The following is a 9,349-nucleotide window of genomic DNA, read 5'->3' as shown; positions in this document are numbered from 1 at the left end:
CCCGAGCGCGCCTTGGGCCCGGGGGCTACTGTCGGCGCTCTGGGAACGGGGGTCCCCAGACTTGCCTGCCTGCGGCCAACGGCGTGGCTATGCTAGCAGGCCTGTACGGCCCATCTTCATCAATAAGGCATTCAAGACCCTCGCGAGGGGCCAAGCCTCGCGAGGCAGACGACGCAAGACCTCCTCAGGAGCGGCCTCACCAGGTTGGCTCGCGAGGGGCGGAGAGATCAAGGCAAGGCAAACCTCGCGAGGTTCTCGTGACATGAGCCATGACGATCGAGATCAGGCGGGCGTCAGCGCGCGCAGCGTCCTTGTTTCCTCTTTGGTGCTAAAGAGGCAAGCGCAGGCGCGGAGTACCGAGGCATCAAGCAAAGGTTTCCACATTAGTGCAACGAGACCAAGACCAGCAGGACGGCAAGACGGAGGTCACCATGGAGCCCAAGACGGCGTCACCACCAGAGCCTTTTGCAGGTGAAGACCGCTTTTGTCAGGATAAGTTGTACTAGCTGTCCCCTTTCAAATTGGCCGTTGTTGGCTCCCTTCCCGCTCGATATTTGGGAAGAGGACCAGGGCCTATATAAGTAGAACTAGCCACCACCATAGAAGGCATCTGGTCGAGAGCTCACAAGCAAGCCCGAGCTGAGCAAGACCACACACACAAGTTCTCCAAGCACAAGAACACCTCAACCTCAGGAGGATGTTCTTCCCCTTGTACTGTTCATCATCAGCCCAAGAGGCAATCCACCACCACCACACTGGAGTAGGGTATTACACCACAATGGTGGCCCGAACCAGTATAAACCTTGTGTCTTTTGTGTTGTGAGTTCGTCGAGTTCGTCTGTGAGATCTTAGCGAGCTAGGGCGTGGATCGGTAGGAGGGAAAGAACTTCACGCGCACCCCAGAGTTCGAACCTTAAGGGTTTTGCCGGAACCCGTGACCCGACAGATTATTTTTACCTAAAGTTGACGCTGTTCCAAACCCACTTTCAATATTATTGAAAACATTATTATCAATATCATATTCATCATGAGGCTTAAATAAATTTTCAAGATCATAAGAAGAATCACCCCAATCATGATCATTGCAATAAGTAATGAACATAGAAAAATTAGCATCCCCGAGCTTGGGGTTTTGCATATTATTACCATAATTGACATTAATAGAATTTATAGTAAAATCATTGCAATCATGCTTTCATTCAAGGAGCTATCATGAATCACTTCATAAATTTCTTCATCACAATTTCCAAATTCACGAATCTCAAGCAAAACTTCATAAAGATAATCAAGTGCACTCAACTCACTAGCAATTGGTTCATCATAATTGGATCTTTTAAAAAGATTAGCAAGTGGATGGGGATCCATATCAAGAGATTTTTAGCAAGCGAAGATGCAAGCAAATAGAACACACATGGCACACGAGCAAGGAAGAGATCTGACGAGAAAACGGTGAACGAAAAAGAGGGCGAATAAAACGGAATTTTTTTGTGAAGTGGGGGAGAGGAAAACGAGAGGCAAATGGAAAATAATGTAAATTGCAAGGAGATGAGATTTATGATTAGGAACCTGGTAGATGTTGATGATGTATCCCCGGAAACGGCGTCGGAAATTCCTTTTGCTGCGGCTTGAAGCTACGTCGGTATTTCCCCAAAGAGGAAGGGATGATGCAGCACATCGACGGTAGGTATTTCCCTTAGTGATGAGACCAAGGTTGTCGAACCAGTAGGAGAACTAAGCAACAATACGTAAATGGCACCTACACACAAATAACAAATACTCGCAACCCGGCGTATTAAAGGGGTTGTCAATCCCTTTCGGGTAAGGGCGCCAGAAATTGGCAAACGGACGTGAATAAATTGTAGTAGATTGATAGATCGAACACCAAATAAAATAAATAAGAATAAATTGTAGCAAGGTATTTTTGTATTTTTGGTTTAATAGATCTGAAAATAAAAGGCAAATAAAATGGATCGCAAAGGCAAATAATATGAGAAAGAGACCCGGGGCCGTAGGTTTCACTAGTGGATTCTCTCGAGAAAATAGCAAACGGTGGGTAAACAAATTACTGTTGGGCAATTGATAGAACTTCAAATAATCATGACGATATCCAGGCAATGATCATTATATAGGCATCACGTCCAAGATTAGTAGACCGACTCCTGCCTGCATCTACTACTATTACTCCACACATCGACCGCTATCCAGCATGCATCTAGTGTATTAAGTTCATGGAGAAACGGAGTAATGCAATAAGAACGATGATATGATGTAGACAAGATCTATTTATGTAGAAATAGACCCCATCATTTTATACTTAGTAGCAACGATACATATGTGTCGGTTCCCCTTTTGTCACTGGGATCAAGCACCGTAAGATCGAACCCACTACAAAGCAGCTCTTCCCATTGCAAGATAAATAGATCAAGTTGGCCAAACAAAACCCCAAATATTGGAGAAGAAATACGAGGCTATAATCAATCATGCATATAAGAGATCAAAGAAGATTCAAATAACTTTCATGGATAAAAAGATAGATCTGATCATAAACTCAAAGTTCATCCGATCCCAACAAACACACCGCAAAAATAGTTACATCATATGGATCTCCAAGAGACCATTGTATTGAGAATCAAACGAGAGAGAGGAAGCCATCTAGCTACTAACTACGGACCCGAAGGTCTACAAATAACTACTCACGCATCATCGAAGAGGCACCAATGGAAGTGGTGAACCCCTCTGTGATGGTGTCTAGATTGGATCTGGTGGTTCTGGACTCTGCGGCGGCTGGAATTGATTTTCATCCACTCCCCTAGGGTTTCTGGAATATTGGGGTATTTATAGAGTAAAGAGGCGGTCCAGGGGGCACCCGAGGTGGGCACAACCCACCAGGGCGCGCCTGGGCCTCCTGGCGCGCCCTGGTGGGTTGTGCTCCCCTCGGAGCACCCCCAGGTGCTTCTTCGCCCCATTGGTTGTCTTTTGGTCCAAAAACATCCACAAAAAGTTGTGCTGCGTTTGGAATCCGTTTGGTATTGATTTCCTGCGATGTAAAAAACATGCAAAAAACAGCAACTGACACTTGGCACTATGTCAATAGGTTAGTACCAAAAAATGATATAAAATGATTATAAAACATCCAAGAATGATAATATAACAACATGGAACAATCAAAAATTACAGATACATTGGAGACGTATCAGAGAGGTGTGAAGGAACAATGCTCCCCAAGTGTCCCTAGGACCACCTTATTCTCCTCACGCCCTCGCACAATGCAAGGTGTCGTGAATCCACTAGCGGTGCCATTGAAGGCGGCAATTGGGACCTTTACAAACAAGGTTGGGGCTCTCTCCACAACTTATTTGGAGGCTCCCAACACCACCACGAAGCTTCACCACACATATCTATAATTTTTTACTGTTCCATGCTATTATAGTATCAATCTTGGATGTTCTATATGCAATTATATACTCCCTCCTTCCATATATATAGGGCATAATGCATTTTTTGAGTCTAACTTTGACCAAATGTTAGAGCAATAATATATGACATGCAAGTTACACAAAGCATACCGTCAAATCCGTATGTGAAGGCAGCTTCCAATGATATAATTTTCGCATTATACATCTCATGTACTATTAATCTTATCAATAGTCAAAGGCGGTCTTGAAAAACGCATTAGGCCCTATATAGATGGAAGGAGGGGGTATCATTTTTTGGGACTAACCTATTAACTTAGTGCCAAGTGCCAGTTTCTGTTTTTTGCATGTTTTTATTTTCTAGTAAATCAGTACCAAACGAAGTCCAAATGCCATGAAACTTTTTGACGATTTTCTTCTGGACATAAGAGACACTAGAAGCTTCGGGAGGAAGTCAGAAGGCGAAAGAGGTGGCCACGAGCAATCAAGGCGCGCGTAGGGGGTAGGCGCACCCCGGTGCCTCGTGGACCCACCTTTGCTCCGTTTGACCTAATTTTGCCTCTATAGATTCCCTAAAATAGGGAAACCAATAGAGAGCCACCCAAAGCATTTTTTCCGCCGCCGCAAGTTTCTGTTCTCACGAGATCCCATATGGAGGCCTTTTTTGACACTATGTCGGAGGGGGAATCGATCACGGAGGGCTTCTACATCAACCTTTTTGCCCCTTCGATGATGTGTGAGTAGTTTACCACAGACCTACGGGTCCATAGCTAGTAGCTAGATGATTTCTTCTCTCTGTTTGATCTTCAATACAATGTTCTCCTCGATGTTCTTGGAGATCTATTCGATGTAATCTTTTCGCGGTGTGTTTGTCGGGATTCAATGAATTGTGAGTTTATGATCAGAATATCCATGAATATTATTTGAGTCTTCTCTGAACTTTTTATGCATGATTATTATAGCTCTGTATTTCTGTCTGATCTACTGATTTGAATTGGCCAACTAGATTGATTTATCTTGCAATGGGAGAGGTGCTTTGTGATGGGTTCAATCTTGCGGTGATCTATATCCCAGTGATAGAAGGGGACAAGGCACATATTTGTATTGTTGCCATTAAGGGTAAAATGATGGGGTTTATTCATATTGCTTGAGTTTACTTTGTCTACATCATGTCATCTTGCTTAAGGCGTTACTCCGTTATTTATGAACTTAATACTCTAGATGCATGCTGGATAGCGGTGAATGTGTGGAGTAATAGTAGTAGATGCAGGTAGGAGTCAGTCTACTTGTCTCGGACGTGATGCCTATATACATGATCATTGCCTTTGATATCGCCCTTATTATTCGCTTTTCTATCAATTGCCCAACAATAATTTGTTTACCAACCGTATGCTATTTTCAAGAGAGAAGCCTCTAGTGGAAACTATGGCCCCCGGGTCTATTTTTATCATATATTGAAATCAAAAAATACCTTGCTGCAATTTTATTTACTTTATTTTATTTTATGTTTTTGTTTATCTATCTATCACTACGAGATTTGATCCTTGCAATTAACCGCCAAGGGATTGACAACACCTTGTTTGCGTTGGGTGCAAGTATTTGTTTTTTGGTGTGTAGGTACTGCTAATGAGGTGTTGCGTGGTTCTCCTACTGGATTGATAACCTTGGTTCTTAACTGAGAGAAATACTTATCTCTACTGTACTGCATCCTCTCCTCTTCAGGGAAATCCCCACGCATCTCACAAGGTGCATGGCTCCGCGGTGACCTATTCCGTCTAGGGTGCCCAAACACCCAAGAGTAACAAGTTGATGTTGATGTAGAAGCCCGGGAAGCAAAATGATTTGGTGGAAGTGTAGATCGGGTGAATCTCCTCCTATCCCCAAAGTATTGTGGAGTTTGGGTGGTTGGGGAAGGAGATCTCAAGATTTTTTATGTTTGGGAATATGGAGCAAAGCTTAGGCACAGAGTAGGGTGAGGAGGAAGAAGAAGGGGGTATTTATAAACCCACGGGAAAAATGACAGTTGCACAGCCGCAAACCCGGGCACCCAACGGTCCAAAGAAAATTGCCCGGCCCCTGCCCCAGGCGCCCGGGGGATGAAACCGCCGGCACCTGGACAGAACAGGAGCAGCGGCGCAGGGAGGGTCGGGCACCCGGGGGGGCAGAAGGTGTGGGTGACCCCGGACACTCGGGCCCTGGGGCCTCGGGCACCTGGTCTAGGTCGAGGCCGGCCACCACCTCTCAGGTGACCCTGGCCCCCCGGGACCGGACAAGGCCGAAGTGGCCACCACCCTCTTTGGTGCCTCCAGGAACCCGGTCCTCTGGATGGGTGCACGTTTTCGGTGACTTCCGCTTCCGACAAAAACAAACTGGATGGGAGAAAAGTGTACTAGAAAGTTTTGGGTTCCCCAGCTCCGAAATCGCAGCAACTCCTCTTAATAGTACAGATGTTCCTAGGACTCAAAAAGAAACCAAAAAACTTTCCGAGAACCCAAAGAACACCGTCTTTTTTCCTTTTTGTATCGATGGGGCTACCGATGTTCGTAGGCACAACAGAGAAGCCAATGTCATGAGATAAACTTGACAACCGACGTTAGTTCTCGCAAACCGTATTGTGATTAACACCAAAATCGTAATTGAGTGGCAATTGCACTTCGAGTCGCAGTGTAGCTAGTAGAGATGTTGAAACTATGATAGTAGCTTGTACTGTTTAATTTATTGGACCTACTCCTTATTACTTTATGTGTTATCTATCGTTGTACGGTTACATCAACATGGATGGTCCTCCATAAACTTGATGAACCTTAAAAGGACTAATTATTATTATTTGGGTTTGCATCAATAAATGTCGCTCATCCCGACTCAGGGATTGTAAGCCAAACATTGTATATGTATATCTATGTTTGATTTTCTTAGAATATGGACAAAACAATCACGAAGCGGGATGACCAACATTTGTTCGAAGGGCAACATTCTCCATCCCTAACACATAGCAGTTTTGCTCCAATGGAATAGTTCGACAACCTTGTCAGACTTCAAATCTTAGTAATCCTACTCCCGAATTCTTTGAAAAACTGGTGCGAAAATGAATCCAAATTGAAACATCCTACTTAGAAAGTGAGATATTGTTTTCTAGGATGTCTTTTCGGTATCAGTTTCTAGGATGTATTGACCTTTTATGTCGTACACTGCTAGTCATTTTTGCAGTAGTGAACCAAACATGCCCTATACTACTAGTGTGTTTAGAGCATCACCAAGAGATGCCCCAAAATAGTGGTGGTGCCCAAAAAAGTACTCCCTCCTATCCAAAATAAATATCTTGGTTTTAGTTCAAATTTGAACTAAAACCAAGAAACCATGACATAAGTGTCGTGATTTTAGTTCAAATTTAAATTAAAACCATGACACTTATTTTGGATTGGAGGGGTGTCATTTAAGGCACTTTGAGACAAAAAAATAGCTCTAGCAAATGTCGTATCTCTATTTGGCGTCAAATTTTTTTACAGTTGCCCAATTTTTTTGCTACAAGTGTTGCATATTTGTGGCACTCATAGTTGCCGCCAGAAAACCGAAAAGGCAGTCGTGCACAGCCAACCCTCTCTGCACATAGCTTTTGAAACTTCTCGTCCTTGAATCGCCCCCCAACCACGACCGATACCGCCACTCCATCGGCTCCCCCCCCCCCCCGACCCCGCCGCCACCCTGCTGGCCATTCCCGTTGACCAATAGGTCTGCCACGACCCTCTCCGTCATTCTGGAAGCTCGAAACGCCGGCGCCGATTCTGGTCGTTCCCCTACCCATCCGTCAGTTGAAAATCATCACCGTCGCACCACTGCGGGCCGCCGAGGCCAATTAGAGGCCGGGAAACCTCAAATTGACCGGGGTAAGAGCATTACTAGTAGAACCCTCAAACCCTCAAATCCTTAAAGCAGTTTTAAGGGTTGAGAAGTGCCACTTTTTGACACTTTTAAGGGTTGAAAAACAGGGGCAAATACTAGAACCCTTAAACCCAACCCTTAAACTGCTTTAAGGATTAGATTTGAGGGTTCTAGTCTTTGCCTCGACCCCAACCTTTAAATCTATCATTTGACATCTCATAATTTATGACAACAAGAACACAATCAACTTCCAAACAAACTACCAAATGACAATCATTGATGCATGGTTTAATAGTTTACATCACAAAATCATCATCTTCCTCCTCTCATCGGCACCATCACCAAAAAGTTGCACCTCGGCGCCATCTCCTAGACCACAAGCGGGCTCCATCAAGCATCTCCATCAGCACCGGTGGAGTCGTACACACCGCCATCACCACAACTACTCATCGGAGTGTCACCTCGAAAAGTAGAGGACGCAACACGGAACATCCTCTTCCTCTCTGCGATGTCCTCCTTGGTGTCCTTCCACCATTGCAATTGGTCTTGATCCATGTCCTTCTTGGACATCATAATGTGCTCTTTCTCTTCCACCATGAGTTCTTTCCATACCTTTGCCTCTTTGAGCTTGATCATCCTCTCCTCCAACTCGGCCTTGCGCTTTGCTTCTTCACGCTTTGCTTCAACTTGTGCAAGCTTGACCTCTTTCTTCTTCTCGGTGATAAGAAGCTTCGTCTCCAATGTCTTCGTTGTCAATTCCTCTCTTGCCTTCATCATGTGGTCCATCTTCTCCCTTAGGCTTGACGCCTCTTCTTCCATCTTCACCCTTAGCTTGCCCTTCTTGGTTCCCTCGGGCTTGCCCAAGTTCCTCTCCTCCTCATCTTCACTATCATCCATCCTTAGCATTGCCGACTTCTTGGGTGCGGTCTCTTGATCCCTCAACTTCCACTTGTCAAAGGTTTGAAGAATTGACCAAACATGCTTAAATGGGAATGGCTTGCCCTTGGAAGCGGCCATCTCCTTGTACCTCATGCCGGCAATTGTCTCCTATCAACCACACATAAATCACATAAGAACCCACCAATAGCATAGTGCACACACATAATCAAAATAGTGAAGAAATATGTACTCACATAGTCGCTCTCCACGGTTCCACTAGGTGGTGCATCCCTCACTTGGTCCATGGCCGCACTCCAACGAGCACAAGCGGGCTTGATCAACTCCCACCGGCCTTGAAGCGACCGGAAAGTGCGATGGATGAACCCACTATTCTTCGGCTTGATCCTACAATAGACGTCCTCGATCCTTTGCCAATACCGTTTACCGGTTTGATCGGTGCCGGTGGTTGCATCCATTCCCATAGCTGCCCAAGCACGAACCAAGAGGACATCTTCCGGCTCGGTGTAGTTTGTCGACCGCGCGTGTGGGCGGGAAGCGGCGGTGAATGCCTCCTCCCCTATCTCGGCCACCTCCTCCTCGTCATCCCCTTCATCCTCCTCATCTTCCTCCTTTTCCTCCAAGTCGTCACCAACCCTAAAGGGGTCTAGGGGCGGAGCTCCGAGGTCCACCTCCGCGTTTTGGAGGAGGTCCATGAACGAGCATGGGGTTGCCATTTCCTCGAACACCTCATGCGCGGCGGGAGGAGGTTCGGCGACGGCGGCGGGCGGGGCCGCGGGCTTGTTCCGCTGCGCGGGCTTCTTCCGCGGCTTGGTCACGGCCGGGGACGAGCCGGCGACCTTGGAGGCCGCCCCTCGCGGCCCATGAGAGGCCGCCTTCGGCCGGCTCTTCTTGGTGGCCGGGGCGGGCGCCGGGGAGGCGGCGAGGGCGGGCGCCGGGGCGGTGACGGTGGCCGGGGCGGGAGCCGGGGAGGCGGCAGGAGGAGGTGCGAGGCCCGCCCGCCGCCGCTTGGCCCCGACGTGGGTCGCCGCCACCACGTCGGCCACGGTCGGGTGGGCGGGGCGGGGGCGGGGGCGGGCGAGGCGGGCGGGACGGGCGGGGCGGGCGCGGCGGGCGGGGCGGGTGGGGCGGGCGCGGCGGGCGGGGGCGCCGCGGCGGCG

The sequence above is a fragment of the Triticum aestivum genome, chromosome 4D (genome assembly GCF_018294505.1).
Source record: "Triticum aestivum cultivar Chinese Spring chromosome 4D, IWGSC CS RefSeq v2.1, whole genome shotgun sequence".
Lineage (NCBI taxonomy): Eukaryota > Viridiplantae > Streptophyta > Magnoliopsida > Poales > Poaceae > Triticum > Triticum aestivum.
Note: the sequence above shows the minus strand (reverse complement) of the source record.